Consider the following 19973-nt stretch of genomic DNA (forward strand, 5'->3'; position numbering starts at 1 on the left):
ATAATGTCTGTTATAATTCTAGCATAGGTCCAAACTCTGTATTAATCTTCTCAGAATTAGGATAATCCTAAATTATGTGATTCAACATACACGCGTTATGATTTCAAAGTCAACGCCATAAAGGAAGACAGGTTTTGAACTACACACGTGGAAGACTAGCGCAGTCCCTAGGTCATGAGCTGCACTTCAGGTGGCACAGAATCAACTCCCAGTAATGAAATGCTTACTCCTCCGAGACCGCTAGTCCCGTTCTCTATGTGGTACTGCCTTCCCAGCCGTAATTGGCTAATCAGAATCATAATAAAGTCAAGGTGCTGTGCACTGGCACTTGTCTGGTTTATTGTCTGAACAGCATAATCGTATGTGGAATCTTACAAATCCACGGACATAGCAAAAACTTCGTAATTACCACCTGAAAAACACTTAGATGTGAGTAGTTACTACAGAGAACTCTCCTTAATAAGAAGCACATTGTCGAATGATGATGAAAGCTTGCACAGGCTCTTCTGAGAACTAGTAAATTCAACTATCTATGCAGCTATAGAAAGTTACGTTTTAGATGAATCTTAAAGATCATTTTACTGTATTTTATATTATTTTGTAAGATTACAGGTAACGCACATAACACAAGGAACACTACTAAGCGCTCCCGGAAACGCTGACGTCCCACCCTGACCTCATGTTCCCCAGTTGCAGGGCCCCCTTTAAAAGTGACCACTTACCAGTTTGAAGCTCTCTTTAAAAAGTGGGTTGAGTTTTTCTTTTATGCACTTACACATATGAACCCAGCCAGGGGCCACATTAGTGTTTCTGCCAACAAGGAGTCACCCACACAGGATGGTGGTGCAGACTCCCTCCCGCCCAGAGGTGCTGCAGCCACCCTGACACTCAGGCGCTCGTGAGGCCGCTGCTGCAAACGCCCTGGACTGCAGCCAGAAAACCCACCCTGTGCAATTCTGTACAGCGCATGGTATTCGTAAAGAATGGTAACCCACATTCCTGGTTTACGTATTTCTTTTGCTATACTTTTATCATGACTTTTTCTTTTAAAAATTACTTATTTTAATTTTATTTATTATTATTTTCTAAATTTTACTATGGACAACTGTGCTCACCAGAGAGACAAAGTGAGAAAGCAATCTGCCTGGTCCAGGACTCAAACTGCAGTCAGCCATGTGGGAGTCCAGTGTCTTAACTACCATGCCACCTGCTGGCCCACTTTTATCATTATTTTAGAGTGCTTTCCTTCTACTTAGTTTTGAAAAAGAAAAAGGTGAGCCAGTCAGTGACATGGTGGTTGCAGTAACTGGCTCCCACATGGCCAACTGTGCAGTTCGAGTCCTGGACCCACTGGCTTGAGAAACACGCTAGGTGCCTGGGCATGCATGCCCGAAATCCTAGGAGGAAAATGGAAGAGAAGGGATTGCGACCTGGCCACCACCTCTGTGGGATGCTTTCTTACTTTTTCTCTCTCCAGTGAGCACATGTGCCCTATAGCAAATTTAAACATAGTAACAATAAAATAAAGGCTACTGTGAAATAGGCCATGTTACGCCAGCACAGACTCACACCTCGGTGTCTACCACGTTTCCCGACGGCATCACTTCTCTTGTGCTTGACTTAATCTCGTGCGCACGAGTTTGTCCCAGCCCTCCATGGCACAGGATGTGGAGGACAGTGACACCTACAACCCTGATCCTGCGTAGGCTTGTGTGTGTTTGTGCCTTGATTTTTAACAGAAAAGCTAAAAATATGTACAAAAATAATAAAGGATGTTAAAAACAGAAAAAAATTTATGGACTAGGATAAAAAAAGGAAAATATTTTTGTACAGCTATGTAATGTGTTTTCTTAAGGGTTATTACAAATGAATCAAAGTTAAAAACCTATAAAGTTCACAAAACAAAAAAAGCTACAGTAGGCTAAGATTAATTTATTATTGTTTTGAAATAATTTTTATTTAACTTTATTATCATTATTTCTTTTTAACTTGAGAGACAGAAAGAGAGAGAGGGAAAGTGAGAAAGCAAGCCATCAGGTCCAGGGCTCAAACCATGCTCAGCCATGTGGGAGTCCAGTGCCCTCAACCACCACGCCACCTCCTGGTCCCCAGGATTAACTTACTATTAAGAAATAATAGAAATACGGGACCAGAAGATGGCATAATGTAGTCGACCACAGTCCGAGCCCCAGACCTGGTGGCTTAAAACTCACACCGGGCACGTGTGTGTACATGCCCAAGACCCCGAGAGGAGACTGGAGAAGGAACTGCACTGTGGCCACCCCCCATGAGGGGTGATCTCTTGCTTCTGTCTTCCTGCCTCTGTGTCACCAGCAAGAGCACACGCCTACAGCAAAAGTATCCTTAACAAAATATAGATAAAAAAATAATGGAAATAATACATTCAGTGTGTAATTCACCTAAGTGCAGTGTGTAGAAGTCCATGGTTGTGTGTGGTCCTGTCCCTGGCCTTCAGTCACTGGGCACTCCCTCACTGACACTCACCCAGAGCCTCTCCCCAGTCCTGCCCGCGCCATCCAGGGTAGATACGGGGTATTTTTAGTGTTTACACTGTATTTTCCTATGCCTTTTTTATGTCTCCATCGGTTTGGATATGCACGTCTTTACACAGTGTTTCAGTTACCGACGGTCAGCACCAGAACATGCACCGGGTCTGTGGCCAGAGGCAGGCTACCGTCCCTGCTTAGGTGTGGCGTGGGCGACACCGTCCAGTGTGCGTGAGCACACGCTGTTTGTCAACGACACGTTCTCAGGATGTACTCCTGTCCTTACACAATGCCTCGTTTGTGCACACACAGAGAGTCTCGGTTTTCTCCACTGTTCTACTTAAATGGATCATGAATCTGGATTTTTTACACTGCTTTTTTTACTCAGCAGTGAGTCTTTGAAACTCATCCCACATAGCGCTTTGGCTTATTCGGTTTAACTCTGGCATCCGTGTTGCTGGCTGTATCATAATCCACTGTGGTATTATCTTGTTAACGGACATCCAGGACATGCACTCAGGTGACTGTGAAGCCACACCTCCATGTAGCCTCCGGAAAATCCCACCGACTCTCGCGAGTATGGAGAAGCGCCTACAATTGGATCAGATAGTTCTGGCATCGCAGGCCCTGAGAGGACCTCGGGGACCCTCCAGTGAACTCTGGGAACTGCTGTCCTAGAGCCTCTCAAGGCATAAAAAGAACAGCGTGAGAGCTGAGTAATGCTCATACTTCCTTTAATTTTCAAAGTGGCTTTAAATGAAACGCACACCTCTAATCTCATCACGTGCTAATCTCATCATCTCAAGATCACTACACATGGAGAAGAAATACCTGAGAGAAGAAAAGGCTTTGCAAACTGTGTGGTCATGGGAACTGTGCAAAGAGATTTTATAATATTGCACTACAAAGCAGAACTGAAAAAAAAGCTAATTATGGAGGAATACATCTTATCAAGGTATTGTAATTTTAACTACAGATTATTCAAATTACGTAGATTCAACATAAATAGATAAAGGACAAGAAAAAAATAAGAAGCATGATAACTGGATATTCTAGAGTAAACCAGGTGAGAAAAGTTTCATTAAAAAACTAAAGACAAGCAAAGAAACAGAACAAAAACCTAAGCAATTCAGGAGACAATTTATATGATCTTTTATATTAATTAACAACTTACTGAAAAAAGAAATAATAAATCTGACAGCAATTGTAGGTCCTCACTACTAAAGATTATTTTGACATTTGGCAACCTTTAATAAAGAAATTGGAAGAGAAAATAACCAGGTATGCACAAGTTAATTAAAACTTTAAGGAATGAAAAGAAGAAGGAGAAGAAAGTTGGAGGCTGAGAAGTGCAATTAACTTACTGGCTTAGTTTTTAAAAATTGTGTTATCTTGGGGCCAGCAGGTGGTATGGCGGTTAAAGTACTGGACTCCCACATGGTCACCTGCAGTTCAAGCCCTGGATCTGGTGGCTTAAAAATCATGCATGGCGCATATGCACGTGTGCCCAAAATCCTGAGAGGAGAATGGAGGAGGAGGGATTACAGAATGGCCATCCCTCGCCCCTGGGGGGAGGGTGATTTCTCACTTTCCCCCCTTTCCTTGTCTCTGTCTCTCTCTCTCTGGTGAAGGCATGTACCCTATGACAAAACCTAAAAGAAAGGAAAGAAAGAAAGAAACAGAGAAAGAAAAAGGAAATCACTTTAGATTTGCCAAAGTTGCCCTTTTCTGTAAGGATATTCCAATCAGAAAATACCTGCCTTAAATAATTCATCATTTTTCCCCTTCTGTTTTGCTGCCCAAAAGCTCAGTAAAAAAGAGGTTTCGGGACCAGCAGTTAGCATAATGGCTATGTCGCTGAACTCCCATGTAGCTGATTGCAGCTCGAATCCCGGACTGATGGCTTAAACTCACGCTGGGCGCGTGTGAGTGTGTGCCCAAGATCCCGGGAGGAGAAGGGATTGCGGCGTGGCCATTCCCCCTGGGGGGTGATTTCTTGCTTTCTGTCTCTCTGTCTCTGTCTTTCTGGTGAGCGTACGTGCCCTATAGCAAAAACCTCTCTCTCAAAAAAAAAAAAAAAAAAAGAGAGGTTTCAACAACCACAGCCTCATTTTGTATGTTGACCTCCCCCTTTCTCTATTTGCTTTTTGTTCCTATTTCTACTTTAATAGAACTTTTGTATGTGCTTTTCATTCAATTTGTCACAATCCTCGACCCAAGAAGATGTAACTTAATACAAACAGAGTGAACCATGCACTGAATTTTTTTTTTGAGAGGTTTTTGCTATAGAGTGTGTGCACTCGCCAGACAGACAGAGACAGAGAGACAGAAAGCGAGAAATCACTCCCCAGAGGGGATGGCCATGCCGCAATCCCTTCTCCTCTGTTCTCTCGGGATCTTGGGCACGCATGCACACGCGCCCGGAATGAGTTTAAGCCACTGGGTCCGGGACTTGTACCGTGGTCAACTACATGGGAGTCCAGCGACATAGCCATTACACTAACTGCTGGTCCCATGCACTGAATTTGTTATGCATGACCCTCGCTGATCCATCAGGGATGTGAACCGAGCTCCAGGGGAAGCCTGAACCTGAACACAGCACAGCCCTATACTCTGGGTTTTTCTTCTCCACATACACTGGCCAAAAAGCTGGACTTACACATCAGTCACAGTAAGAGGTTAACCCTGATAAACAACAGAACAACGATAACAATATTCTGTCATAAATGTTATATGAATTTGCTTTTCTCTCAAAATACTTTTGTAAGCTTTATTCCTCTTTTATATTCCTTTAATTTTTTGACTTTTTAAATTTTATATAAAGTCCCCATCATAATGTATTTTACATAGAGATAAAAATTCTTTTTCACCAGAGAACTTGGCATTTTTTGTCTGTTAGATGCTTCCCCCCTTTGCACCTCTACGTTTCTATTTTGCTGTCCTCACCCTCCATGGCGGTGTGGGATGGTACAATGCCCATGTGCTGAGATGAGGTGACGCAATGACACAGGCCCTGTGGCGACAGTCGGCTACACCCGGAGCACCACGCCGGTCAGTGAGCCAGGACACTGTGGGTGGCCGAGTGTCCAGGAGTGGCGTCACACTCAGGATGCTACCCTGGTCAAGGACGGCCGTGCACCAACTGCTGGCGTGGGACGGCACGAGAGCTGATCGCGCCACTCAGGACGGCATCCGGTTTGAAACCAATGAGTACTTTGTTTCTGGAATTTTCCGTGTAGTGTTTCTGGACCACACTTGTCAGGGGTAGCTAGAACTGTGCAAAGCAGAGCCGGCTGAGGGGGCTACCGCAATCGCCCTCGGCTTACAGGAAGACCGTCCGGCAGCGAGGGAAGGGACGCATTGTGCAGCCACTTGGATGGGAAATAGTCTCACTGCAGTTTTGTCAGCTGTACAACAAAGAACCAGCAAGAGCCACAGCGCCTCGCTGGCAGCCGCTGCACCTCGAAGCCTGTTACTGTGCGGCCCTTCGAGCTGCGCTCACCAGTCACCTCTTCCCTTCCCCCAAAAAAAGCCACAGCGCCTCGCTGGCAGCCGCTGCACCTCGAAGCCTGTTACTGTGCGGCCCTTCGAGGCGCGCTCACCAGTCACTTCTTCCCTTCCCCCTCCATGGCCTCCCTGAGAAGGGGTGCTGTAGGCATCGGAAAGCAGCGAGAGCGAGCCACCCCCACGTTCTCCCGACATGCAGGTGGCGCCAGAGACGCCCTCCCCTGGACAGGGGTCCCCACTCACTGCCCGAGTTTTCTTTCCTCTTGTTTTTTAATTCAACACACATAACCTTATTTTTGTCCCCACTGAACTCAACACACACTATGACTCATCTTCCTTACCCCACTTGGCACTGAGGATCTGGGCCAGTCACCCCCGCTGACCCCCACCTCCCAGCCCTGGCCCACTGCCTGGCTCCCCTCACTGTCACAGCCTCCCCAGGCCGTGCCTCACCCTGCTCAGGTGGCTCTGCGGTTCCCGCACACGGAGATACTGCGTATCCCTGGTGGTCTGCACCACAGGTGCCTTGAGCTCAGCGTTTCCAAAACTAAGCTCGTGTTTTACCCTAAATCTGCTTTTTTAGCACCAGTATTTCCAATCCCTGCTAATGACACCTTCCAATGAACCAAGCCAGAAGCCTGGGCTCATCTTCCTCCTCCACCTCCCTTACGGCACACCGAGCCTCTCTCCTGGCACCTCACCTGTCTTCCTCGTCTCAGACTCCTGCTCTGGCCTCCCCCCAGACGCCAGCAGGTGTCCTTCCTCACCTGCTCAGCTGCCAGTGTGACTCCTCAGTGCCTGCTCCTGCTGCTCTCTGTAAGGGTTTAAAAGTGCGGCTGGAGCCGTGGCAGTCTCCCGCTTAAAGCCCTGGCACTCCCCACGGCAGGCCGGTGTGGGCAGCAGCAATTCTGTACCTCGTGAGCAGGGTGAGTGAACTCCGAGGGGCCAGAAAGACACTCTGAAAGGATGAAGGAAGAATAGAGGCAGGGAGCAAAATCAACAGGCGAGGCCGGGAAGCACAGGGGCCGCCTGTTGGTGGAGACAGCATGCCCCCTTGGGAGGCATGACTGCAGCAGCATCGTGTGGAGATTGTGGCGCTGGGTCCCACAGGGAAGACTGCATGATTTGAGTTCCGGATCTGGCAGCTTGAAAAACACTCTGGGCACATGGGCGTGCATGCCCCAAATACCGACAGGAGAGCGGAAAAGGGACTGTGGCAAGGCCATCCTGCCTGTGTGGTGCTTCCTCACTTTCCACCCCCCAACCCCCCTGGTGAGTGCATGAGCTCCATAGCAAATTAGAAAAAAAAAAAAAGAAGGAGGAGGGCAATGGTACCAGGTTCTACTTTTTCAAGGCAAGACAGAAATTCAGAATTTCCGATGTAAAAGATTTTAGTGTTTTGTTTTAAAGTGCAATTTTTGCTATAGGGCACATGCATTCGCTGGAGAGACAGAAAGAGAGTAATCACTCCCCGGGCGGAGGGGGGATGGCCACGCCACAAACCCTTCTCCTCCATTTTCCTCTCAGGATTTCAGGCACATACGCCATAGGCACCCAGTGTGAGTTTCCAGCTGCCAGGTCCGGGACTCGTACCGCGGGGCTGACTACATGGGAGTCCAAGGACATTATGCCTATTGGTCCCAAAATATTCCAAATTTTAAATGGAATATTTGGCAACTAGTTGAAAATGTTAAACGTCTTGCTTTCAATAGGTGGCTGTTATTTTAAAGTAGGCATTATGCAGCAAATGAATGGAAACAACCGTGTCCAGATTTAAGCAGACGAATCTCATGCCAGCAGGATACATGGGTGTGAGGAAAACCAAAGTAACACGGGCGTAATCAGCAAATGAATCGGCAGACGCGGCTTGTGAGATCTCAGCACGTGAACGTCGTGAGGCCACTGTCCCAGGGAAGGTTGAGAATATCTCAAGAGAATAACTGTGTGATTCTTCATTCCCTTATTCCTACTGCAAGTGGCCAGGTTTCAGAAAAGGAGAGACTTTAGGAACGAGGCTATGGAAAGCTTTGACTAAGCAAGTGGAGCTGGTATTCAGAAAATAAGAGTAGCTTGGGAAAAGGTACAAAAACGATCTGTGGTTAGGGAGAAAGAAAACAGCAACCAGGGCCGGCTGGCGGCGCAGCGATACTGCGGCTGTATCTCGCACAGCGGACTGGGTGGCTCCAGTCCCAGACCGTGGCTTGGAAAGCACGCTGGGTGCATGTATATGTGCCCAGAATTGCAAGAGGCGGGGAGAAGGGACTGTGGGGACAGTAGCCATCTCCCTTAGGGGGTGATTTCTCACTTTCCCTCTCCCTCTCCCTCTGTCTGTCTCTCTCTGGCCAGAGCACATACCCCGTAGCCAATTAAAAACAAACAAGCAAGCAAAAAACCAGCAACCAAGTGTTTGTAATAGGAAAGAAGAGGTCAGGTTGGAACTCAAAAGAAAGGGGAAGCTCCCGAAGGCTCTTAGGCTGAGCAGAGTGTGGGGACCTCAGCTTTGACCCTGGAGAGAAAGTGAACCCCTCCCACTGTCCAGGGAAGGGGACTCGACAGGACAGAGGATGAATGGAGCGGTCACTCCATCCTCCTGCAAAGAGGAGAGCTCCTTCACAAGGATGAGAGGCTAGAAATAGACCTGAAGAGGGCTGCTTCAGACTGCCCTACACGCTGTCCACGTGTCTGCACTGAAAACAGTCGGCCTCCGGGCTGTGGCAGTCGGAGGAGACAGATTGGGGATGCAAGTGGAAGAGACACACGACAAAGGGTGAACGTTTGTGTGTTCTGGGGACACGTTTATAGCCACAGAGGGACAGGTGATTCCTAAACCAAGCAGGCTATAAAATACAGTGTGAGATTCAAAAAGAAAGCTCCAAATTTATTTGGTCGTTGAATCTTTCAAAGCTGAAACTCTCTTTTAAAGAGGCAAAGCTACCACGGCTGCTCTGAATTCGGGGACGGTCTAGACACGCAATTAAACTCTCTCTATGGTCCTAACCAGAACCGTGTCATTGTGCAATGAAAGCGGCTGCAGTAATTCCACTTAATTACAGCTGTGCTGTGTCCACGGGCTGTGTGCGGGTAATTGATAATGTCTCAGGGGGGGCAGGGGGAGGCGCGGATCTTTTGCAGAATCTAACAGGACAAAGAAGGGCCAGTTGTTAAAAAAGAAAACAGTATTCTGACTACAGTTTTCCTACTGGGAAGAAAAATTAAAGTGCACAAATGTGCTCTTTCCTACTTTCCAGCAAATTAAAATCAATATACACACTACGCATAAATTTAACACTGTCCAAGTGAGTCGTCTGGTCGTCTGTATCAGCTCTGCTTTGGGGACCTGCCACAGCTCTTGTCTTTATTTATTTATTTATTTTTTTGCTATAGGGCATGTGTGCTCGCCAGAAAGACAGAGAGAGACAGAGAGACAGAAAGCGAGAAATCACCACCGGGGGGCATGGCCACGCCACAATCCCTTCTCCTCCATTCCCTCTTGAGATCTTGGGCACACACGCACACGTGCCCGGTGTGAGTTTAAGCCACCAGGTCCAGGACTCGAACTGCAATTGACTACATAGGAGTCCAGCAACACAGCCATTATGCCAACTCCTGTCCCCAATGTGGTTTTTTGAAGCATACATGCACTGCATGTTAATCGAGTCGAAGATACTACCATACACATCATCCTCAACAGGTAACTTTCCATTCTCATGTCCGCTAAATGATTTTTGTTTTTTTCCCTGAGTTCCCTCTCACCCTGCACTGTCCACTCCCTCCTCTACAGTCTCTGGTAGATATACACTTGCTGACTCTGGTAGTAAATCTCCCTATCTTTCAGTTTCTGTTATGTGCATTCTGTATATATTGAGCAGGGCCATGCAATGGCTGTCTTTCACAGTCTGGCTTTCTTCACTTAGCATTAAACCTTCTATCAGTATATTCATCCACTTTATATCAAATGACAGGTCTCATTTTTATGGCTGAGTAGTATTCCATACTGTATAAGTGCCACATTTTCTCAATCTAGTCATCTGTTCTTGGGCATTTAGGTCGATTCCATGTCTTAGTAATTATAAATAATGCTGCAGTAAACATGGATGTACAAGTGTCTTTCCACTGAGTGTTTTCCTGTCCTTGGTGTAAATACCCAGGAATGGTATTCCTGGATTCCGTAAGAGTTCTCTTGTAGTTTCTGAGGAAGTTCTGTATTTGGAATCTCTGAGTGACCACGTAAAATGACCGACTACCCTAAGGCCATCGTGCTCTAAGAAAAAGGGCAGTCCCTGCTGAAGCACCACATCATAGACATATCGCCAACTGCCAGAACTGCCAGTGAAGACCAGGCTACATGCTCTCGGGTCCGGTCATCAAGCCCTTGGACCTTTGCGTCTTCCCGCTAAGACTCCAGCCATCATGGAGCAGAGGTCTCAGTTGCTGCCGCTGTCTGGTCTGAAGGCCTGACTGAGAGTGCCTGAGCGCCAGGCCGGAAACAGCTCGGTTAACAGTTCCACACAGCAATAATGACTGGAACACTCTGACAACCAAATCACCACCACCTTCTCTGTGAAATCTCCAGCTCCACAAACAGAATCATTTTCTCTGCCTCCACATTTCCTTCACGTCCATGGTGTACTACTCTGATGACGTTATTATAGTTAACTGAGGGCTTCTCCATCAAGGAAAGGTAAACTCCTGGAGAACAGGCCGGGTCACATTCACCTGTGGACTCAGGCACTCCGGGCACAGGGCCTGATCTGCGGAGGGGTTTGATACATGTTCATGAAAATAATGCATGGGAGGGGTGAACTGTCAGAATTACGGGCTGAATAAGGCTATCTGGTAGGTATTTAAAAAAAAAAAAAAAAAACCAGCCACAAAATGCCAAAGGAATAGCTAGAATTCACTCAGAGGTCCAACGCGTTACACTTGATTAATTAAATAAAATGACAGAGCTTCCTGAACCGGGACAGGACAGCTCTCAGAATGTCAGGATCAGAAAAGAGGTTTCGTATCCACCCAGTTCATAACCTTGTGTGGCTTTGTGTTCAAGAAATTTATCAGACTCAACTCGTTCCGTGTTTTGGTAATGGCACTATCAATATCTCTCCTCCTGTCAGGAGGCTGGGAAGGGAAATACAGGGGAAATTGGTCAGCTCCATTTTGCCGTGCTCAACCAAATTTCCTCCCGTACTGCGGGTCTGCCAGCAATGAATTCTGTTTATTCGGGCTGGTACATGTCTGTGGAGGTGTTCGTTTTACCTTCAGTTTGGGGAGCTACTTTCACTGAATTTAGAACACCAAGTTTCTGGGCTCTTCCCTCCCTCCCCATGGTACTGACGGTGCCTCTTCCTTGAATCATTTCTGATGAGAAACCTGCCGCCACCCTCATCTTTGTGTTTTGATGGAATGTGCCTTTTGTCTTGGGCTGTTTTATGATTTTTTTCTTTACCCCTGGTTTTAAGAAAATGGAAAGTGATGTGTGCATGGTTTTCATGTTTCTTGTGTTGAGATGAAAGATTATCAGATGTGTGGGTTGATATATTTGATCAGATTTAGAACATTGTGAATATTACTCCTTTAAATAATTCTGTCTCCCGTCATCTAACAGTAACTCCAATTTTATTTGTTGGGGTTATTTAACAGCCTTGTGACGTTCTGTTCATCCTTTCCAGTCTTTTTCCTGTTTCATTTTGGATAGCTTTTAAATTTATTTCTGAAGATCTTAACCTCCTGTTAATCCTATTCAGAATATTTTTCACCTCAGATATTTCGGTATACTACGGCTTTCATCTCTCCATGGCTGATTATGGTCTTTTATGTTACTTGGACATAGGCTGGTCCTTTTGAGTCTTGCCATTAAGCTTCATTAAATTTGTCCACTGTATTTGGAACAAAAACCCTATGTGAATCTATGTGAATTGTAAGCATGGGTCCTGGGTCCCTCTAATCTGTGTTTCTTTCTTTCTTTCTTTCTTTCTTTCTTTCTTTCTTTCTTTCTTTCTTTCTTTCTTTCTTTCTTTCTTTTATTTTTTTGGGAGAGATTTTTGCTATAGGGTGCGTGCACTGACCAGAGAGACAGAAAGCAAGAAATCACCCTGCAGGGGTGGTCATGCCACAACCCCTTCTCCTCCATTCTCCTCTTGGGATCTTGGGCACGCATGTATATGTACTTTAGTCGCTGGGTCCAGGACTCCAACCGTGGTCAACCATGTGAGAGTCCAGCAACTACCGTCATCTGCTGGTTCCTTGTGTGCGATTCTTTCTTAGCCTCTGGTAGCTGCCTCCCACTCATGTGCTGATCACGTGCTAAATATCTAAGGGTGGAGGTATCCTTAGCTGGCCGGAGACCTCTCGCTGTGCAGCAATCTGCTCTCTACACTGGGGCCTCCTTGGCCTCCCACACTCGCAGCTCCCTCTCCTCATCTCAGGGTCCTCTTGGTTTCCTTTGCTACCACACGGAAGCCTTGATGCTCTCTGTAGGCAGCTGTAAGCTCACTGCTCTCCCTTCCTCAGGGGTTGCTGCCACGAGCTGCCTGATGTCCGATGTCTGAGAATCATGTTTCATTTCTTTTTTTTTTAGCTATTTCAGAATTTCAGAGTAAAGGGTAGAAGAAGCAGATACTGTTAATATTACTTCAGAAATTGTAAATGTTTTCTAAATAACATTTTAATTGATTTCTAAAATTTAAATCATTCTCAATATTTGACACTGTTTTTGAACCTATTACTATTACTGGTGCATCAGCAAGCACCGTTAAATCTATAAAAATAGAAGTAATGAGAATTGGAGAAACCCTGTACGTGGTTCCATATTGATCAAACCCTGCATTTAGTTCAATATTGATCAGTATTTCTACCATATTGATCCCTAAGTTTCTGAGGTTTCTATGAGTACCAAAAAATGATTTCAGACTGCTTCTTGGTAACAATTTCTTCTTTTTTTGTGGACTGATGGGAGTCCTTGAGAGCACTGGCAGATATGAAATAAATTTAGAATTGTAGTGATGCGGTAGTGATAGTAGGGGAAATTATCTAAAGAAAGTCAAGCAGGGTCCATACTATTTGGCTTGGAGGCAATCTCCTTGGCAATTCTTTTTTTTTTTTTTTTTTTATTTAAGTGGTTTTTAACACAGGGCACATGTACTCTCTGGAGAGAGAGAGGTAGACAGTGAGAAGGAAAGCAAGAAATCACCCCCCAGGAGGGATGGTCATGCCACAATCCTTTCTCCTTCCTTCTCCTCCTGGGGCCTTGGGCATGCACACAAATGCAGCCAATGTGATTTTCAAGCCACAGGGTCCAGGACCTGAACTGCAGTTGACCATGTGAGAGTCCAGTAATGTAACCACTACACCATCTGCTGGCCCCAGGCAACTCTTAAATCTATTAGAGTTGAACCAATGTTTTATGAACTACTATAGGCTTGATATCCTTCCAAGTAAAGATAAAGTACCTATTTATTATACTCTATATAATATTACATAATTTATGAAACAAAACTTTCATGAGTTACTAAAGCACATTGACCAAATAAAAAAATTCTAAACTGATGAAAGGTATAATTATTATATAAAGATACATTAAAGCAACTTGATAAAAGAACTGATATAATAAAACATACAGAAAGTCACTAATTTTCAGATACTTGTGGTAATACTAATTGTTCATTCAATAATTAAAATAATTCAGAATGACACTTCAGGAAATTATAAAATAGATCAACTTTGCCTGTGTATGTTGGCTGTACAGAGATTTCTCCATATTCTGTGATAGTCATAAAGTCTCTTGCTCCTCATAAAGAATAAAGATGAAAGGATCTACTATACTCCGTGACATTTCATTTAAAGAGGATAAAATAGAATTTGATCAATATTCCGAAGGCTGCAGTATATTGAATTTGAAGTTACTTTAAGGTTCTAAGAAGACTCAGTTCATATATATTGAGTTGTCAGGAAAGTCATGACACATTTTTGCATAGAAAAGTATATTATGACTTTCCCAGTGGTCTAATAATTTAAAAAATCAAGTGCCACATTATTTAGAGTACAAATGTCCATTAAACCAGATTTTAGGTTCTAACAGTTTTATATAATCAATGCGCTTTGAGACAAAGGCACCCTCTTTGAAGAATTTCTCTAGGAATCCTAGGACAGGCCCATACCTTAAGAGATGAGTTAGAATCCAAGAGTCAAATGATTCTGAAGGACCAAATTAAGTATCTTTATTAAATAACTCTTCCATAGTATTTACCACGTGACAGACACTATTTTAAGTGACTTACCAAATGTTAATCCTTCTAACAACTTATTATCTCTATTTTACATATGCGGAATAGCAAAGTTAAATACTGTGCTTGAGTTCATACAGTTAATATGGGATTTGGGGCCAGCTGGTGGCATGGTGATTAAGGTGGCTGGATTGCACATGGCCAACTATGTGGTTCAAGTCCTGGACCTAGTGGTTTGAGAAACATGTTGGGGGTGTGTGCGTATGTGCCCCAAATCCCAAGAGGATAATGGAGGAGAAGGGACCGTGGCATGGCTGTCCCCCTAGGGTGCCTTCTTACTTTCTCCCTCTCTCTCTCTTATGAGCACACATACCCTCCAACAAATTATAATATATAAAAAAATGGAATTTGAATATGTATGGTTTGGCCTGGAATCCATGGTCTTCATCAGACCAAGCAGGGAATATGGTGGAGGCCTATGGTAAATGGAGGGGCCATATTCTATCCACAAAGCATTCTGTAATAGTTGTGGAAACTCACAGGGGCTTTAATGTGAGTTTCCTCAACAAATTGCTTTCAAAGATTTTATGTTGCTAGTGAAAGAAAAGCCTTTACACAGCCTACAACATTTCTGGACAGAAATTCTAGAACACCAGATTCCTTCCATATGAGTGAAAAATAGATGCTGGAGATGCCTTTTTTGAAGAAAAGGAAACATAATGTAAGAGGAAGCACCAGAGAGGGCCAATTTAGCAGTCACCACCTCATTCTGCCTCCTCTCCCATTAAGGAGAAGCCCAGAGCTTCCCAGTCCCTCCTGGCTATGACACCCTGCCTTTGGGGCTGTGCAGAAGCAGCCCTGCCTGCCTTGACCTGGGCTTCTTTTAGGTGGACTCTGGTTCCCACATTTTCATCCCCAACAATCCATTTGTTAGTGACTCCATTGTAGGTGTCCCTATAATACACTATAGTAAGCAATAACTGACTTACACCCTTCCTGGGGATCAGAAACATGTAACCCACTGGCCCTTAGAATGTGCTCTCCCTGGCTGCCAGTCAGACTTGATCAATAAACAGGAGACACCAGGGTTCACCTTAAGGTGACAGATGAGTGCCAAGTCAAATCAGGCCAAGATTTCCACGAACTGTTGCATTATCTTCAAAGGCATGCACGTGATTTTATAAAACATACTGGAATGTTGAAAACTGCAGTGTAATTTCTTTTTTTGGAGAGGTTTTTGCTATAGGGTATATGCACTCGCCAAAAAGACAGAGACAGAGAGACAGAAAGTGAGAAATCACCCCTGGGGGGATGGCCACGCCGCAATCCCTTCTCCTCTCAGGATCTTGGGCATGCACACACACGCACCTGGCATGAGTTTAAGCCACCAGGTCCAGGACTCGAACTGCAGTCAACTACATGGGAGTCCATCAACATAGCCATTACACCAAATGCTGGTCCCATTAAGTAATGCTCTTTTGTGTCCCTATAGTTGAAGACTCTCAATCAGGAACCAGGCTGCTCTAGGTTGGATATTCGGCTTCCATCTATTCTACATATTAGTACTGGAACATCACATATGATAAATCTTGTATTCTTTACCAGGTGAAGTAATTATTTTCACAGAGAAATTTCTGGACAATGCACATGTGAAGGGTAACTAAATTATTACTACCCATTTGTGAAGTCTTCCTCCTCAACTTGGGGAATGTAAACGCCCACTTTAACATGCTGTAGTTATACAATGGACATTAATCTTCATTTCACCACAAACATATTGAAACATTTTTATTAACATTGCTGATGTGAGATCTTGAAGCCAGTTCTTGTCAATAAGCATCATCTAAAAAGATCAATAATAGGGACCAGCAGTTAGTGTAATGGCTATGTCACTGGACTCCCATGTAGTCGACCGCGGTTTGAGTCCTAGACCCGTGACTTAAACTCACGCTGGGCGTGTGTGCGTGCATGCCCAAGATCCTGAGAGGAGAATGGAGGAGAAGGGATTGCAGCGTGGCCATTCCTTCTGGGGGGTGATTTCTTGCTTTCTATCTCTGTCTGTCTCTGTCTTTCTGGAGAGCACACGCACTCTATAGCAAAAAAAGAAAACAAAACAAAAAACAAAAAACCTCTCCAACAAAAAAATAAGATTAATTTTAATAATATTACACATAATATATAATGTATAATATATTAATAATACAAAAATAATATTAACATATAATAGTATATTAACAGTATATAAAACTACATAAAAATAATTTTTATGGAGTTTCAAGTTATTCATACACAAATAAAAAATTTTAATTATTTCAGAGATTTAAGAATTAGTAATACTAAATTTTTATCATTCCACTAAACATACTATTCTTTAAATTGTCATATTGTCAATTCAGGTTAAATGACATTGTAAAAAATATCTATTCCTTTAGAACTCATATGCAGTTCAGAATTTAAATTTCTGAAGTGATAATAAGATAAAGACTTAAAATCAAATTCAATGCATATCAATACATTGCTTGTCCCATGAAAATTTCATGTGAATATAAATGTGGTTTGTGGTGTTTACATGAAAAATATTTTAATTATATGATTAGCTAATAAGTTTTTTAATAGACTCTACAATGCCAAAATAATTATGTTTACACTGTATTAATTACACTTGTTATAACAAACCAAGTTAATTCCGTTTAGCATATCTTTTTAAACATTTCAATTTAAGAGAGAACTTTGCCATAGACACATGTGCTCACTGGAGAGAGAGAGAGACAAAGAGACAGAAAGTGAGAAATCATCCCTCTGGGGGGATGACCATGCCACAATCCCTTCTCCTCCATTCTTCTCTTGAGATTTTTGGCATGTACACACACATGCCCAATGTATTTCAAGGCGCTAGGTCCAGGATTCGAACCATGGTCAGCCAGTGTGATTCCAGTACCTTAACTACTATGCTACCTGTTGGTCCCTAGCCTATCTTTCCTTTTCTTTTCTTTTTCTTTTAATAGTACAATTTAATAATATAGACTCACATTCAATCTATGTGTAATTGAAATAAGGCCATTACTTCTTTAAGTAGAAATTACAAAGAAATAAGTACTTTTAACATAATGTGTTGTTTACTGGCCTTTCTTATCATTCCTGGTGTACTTTAAAAAAGTTGGATGAATGAAGAAAGTTCTGAATTCTGCCAAGCTATGTGTTTTTTGTTACAAAAAAAAAAAGAAAAGAAAAGAAAAACAACTTCGCTACAGGGCATGTGTACTTGCTAGAAAGAGACAGGGAGAGGGAAAGTGAGAAAGCAGAGAGAATGGCACACACCACAATCCCTTCTCTACTCTCCCCTGAGGACTTTGGGCATGCATACACACATGCCTGGTATGTCTTCCAAGCCACCAGATCTGGGACTTGAACTGTGCAATCGGCCACGTGGGATCCAGCCACCTTAACCACCAGGCCACTGTGTGCTTTTAATCCATTCGTGACTAGACTCAACATCGAGGAAGAAAGATCGACTCTGTGAAGTGTTGGAGGAGGAGCTGCTGGGTGCCTGCATGAAAGCGCAGAGAGCTGCTATTTCCGAGAGTCGGCCTGGACGCCAGCAGGCTCTGGGCCACCGGGGCCAGACGGGACCAGCCTGCACGGCCAGCCCACAGGGCCTGCACGGTCTGGAGGACCCCACACAATTGGCATACCGGGCAATACTTCTGTGAGGAAATACAATGGATGAGTAGAGGTAGAATTTGGCTACAAAACTGAAAAACCCTTCTACCCCATGCCCCACTGTTGACCCACATCACAGATGTTCAGCTCCTGATTCTTCCGTCATTCCAGATACCGACCACGTCACAGAGCTAATCGCTCCCAGGAAAGTCACAACCTAGGAGCCATGACCTATTCCACCTACTCTCCCCTTACAAAGAACAGAATATGCTTTTGCACATATTCGTAATTCATTTGGGAGATTTAATTTTTTAATTGCAGCACATAAAGTGATTCTCTCTCATTTTGTCAAAGATACAGTTTTCAAGAACTGAATCCAAAAATTCAAAAAGCAGAAGAAAAACATCAGCACGTGCACCTGCTGCAGCACACCTGCCTGGTTTCATGTATGACGTTTTCCTCTGCGGCTCTCAACGGTGTATCTCGCTTATCTAGTTCCAGTCTTAGCTCCAGATTCCTGCCATACGGAGGCGTCTGCCTGCCCTTCTGTGTCTCTGCCTCCAGGCTCAGCAATCTCTGGTGGGGTCGGGTGGCAGGAGGTGGACAGCAGAGGGTCAGGGACAGAAACCGCGGGGCCACGTTTCTATCTTCAGTACTAGTCCTGGTTCTGCCTTGGATCCACTGTGTGATCTTGGAAAATTAACACTCTGAGTCAGTTTCCTCATCTGTGAAATGATCTGTGTAATGATCCTGATAGCCTTTCATTGATTTATTTTTCTTTATTTAGAATATAGAGCATGTGCAGGTATAAGAGAGAAAGAAGACCTCCACAGAGTTTGGTCACACTCCAATCCCTCTCCTCCGTTCTCTGGCTAGTTGGATCCCAAGCACTTGCATGCACACCTGCTGTGTTTCAGGCTGACCGGACAGGGATTTGAACCATGACCTCCAAGTGGCCTGCAGCTCTGCAGTTCAGCACCTTACTGCCTGTGCCATGACAGCTGGACCGGACAGCCTTACAGGTGAATATTAAGAGAAGTGGTAACGAAAGCTTCATGCTTAAGCTTGGTCCACAATGCGTGCTTCGGAATCCATGGTAGTGAGGTCTGAGATTACCTGTTACTGCAACTGTCACTCTTCAGCCTTGGTCACATGTGTTCCAATCATAGAATCCTCACACAATTTTATCTTCTTTCAACATAAAAATAATTGTATCTTCTTTTTAACATAAAAGGGCAGCGATCTGTGTCTCTTTACTATTCAATAAATGGCCCATTATATGGAAAGCCAGAAGGTATGACTGTTGTGAATGAGTGTGTAAAAGGCTCTCGGTGACACTCAACCTACGGCAGGGCGGTACTCCTGGAACTCTGCAGGGTCCACAGCAATTAAGTGTGGAGTGTGACAGCGTGTTACATTGTGTAACAGCAATGTCACAGGCAAAAGGTAGGGAGCTGAATTTAATAGTTCGACACTGTGGTTCTGCACTGGTTCCCATATGCAGAGAGCATCTCAAAGGAAAAATCCCAGATGGTCAGAAACGATATGTTCAACAGGTTATTCACAGAAATGTCTGAGTTTCAATGTTAAGTCTCAAGACACAGAAATGAAGACTAGAATGCAAAGTGTAATTGTAAAAAAATGATGATTTTCAATGTGGATTTCCCTGTTATCTATGAGGTCAAGTTCTATGACGAGGCATTTTTTCAAACATGCTAGAGAATGTGTCATTTCTTTTCTTTACTTAGTTTTTTTTTTTCTTCTTGTTTTAGGATTTTGTCATAGGCCATGTGTACTTGCTAGAGAGAGAGAGAGATAGTGAGAGAGAAAGTAAGAAATCACACCCCCGGGAAGATGGCCATGCCACAATCCCTTCTCTTCTGTTCTCCTCCTGGGATCATGGGCATGCGTACACACACACAGCGTGATTTTCAAGCCTCCAGGTCCGGGACTCGAACTGCGATCGGTCATGTGGGAGTCCAGTGCCTTAACTATCACTCTACCTGCTGGCCCTTGATTTTAAAAGCCATTCTATTCCATGGATAGTGCTCTCCTGCAGAGTTGGACTGGCATCGTC

At 44.1% G+C, this 19973-nt stretch overlaps 1 protein-coding gene across 1 annotated transcript in view; it reads right to left on the reverse strand.

The window, feature by feature from the left end:
- CAMK4 (calcium/calmodulin dependent protein kinase IV) overlaps nucleotides 1-19973 on the reverse strand; it is a 129340-nt gene that overhangs the window by 53294 nt on the left and 56073 nt on the right. The window lies entirely within an intron of this gene.

The sequence above is a fragment of the Tupaia chinensis genome, unplaced genomic scaffold (genome assembly GCF_000334495.1).
Source record: "Tupaia chinensis unplaced genomic scaffold, TupChi_1.0 Scaffold138235_1, whole genome shotgun sequence".
In the NCBI taxonomy this organism is placed as follows: Eukaryota; Metazoa; Chordata; class Mammalia; order Scandentia; family Tupaiidae; genus Tupaia; species Tupaia belangeri.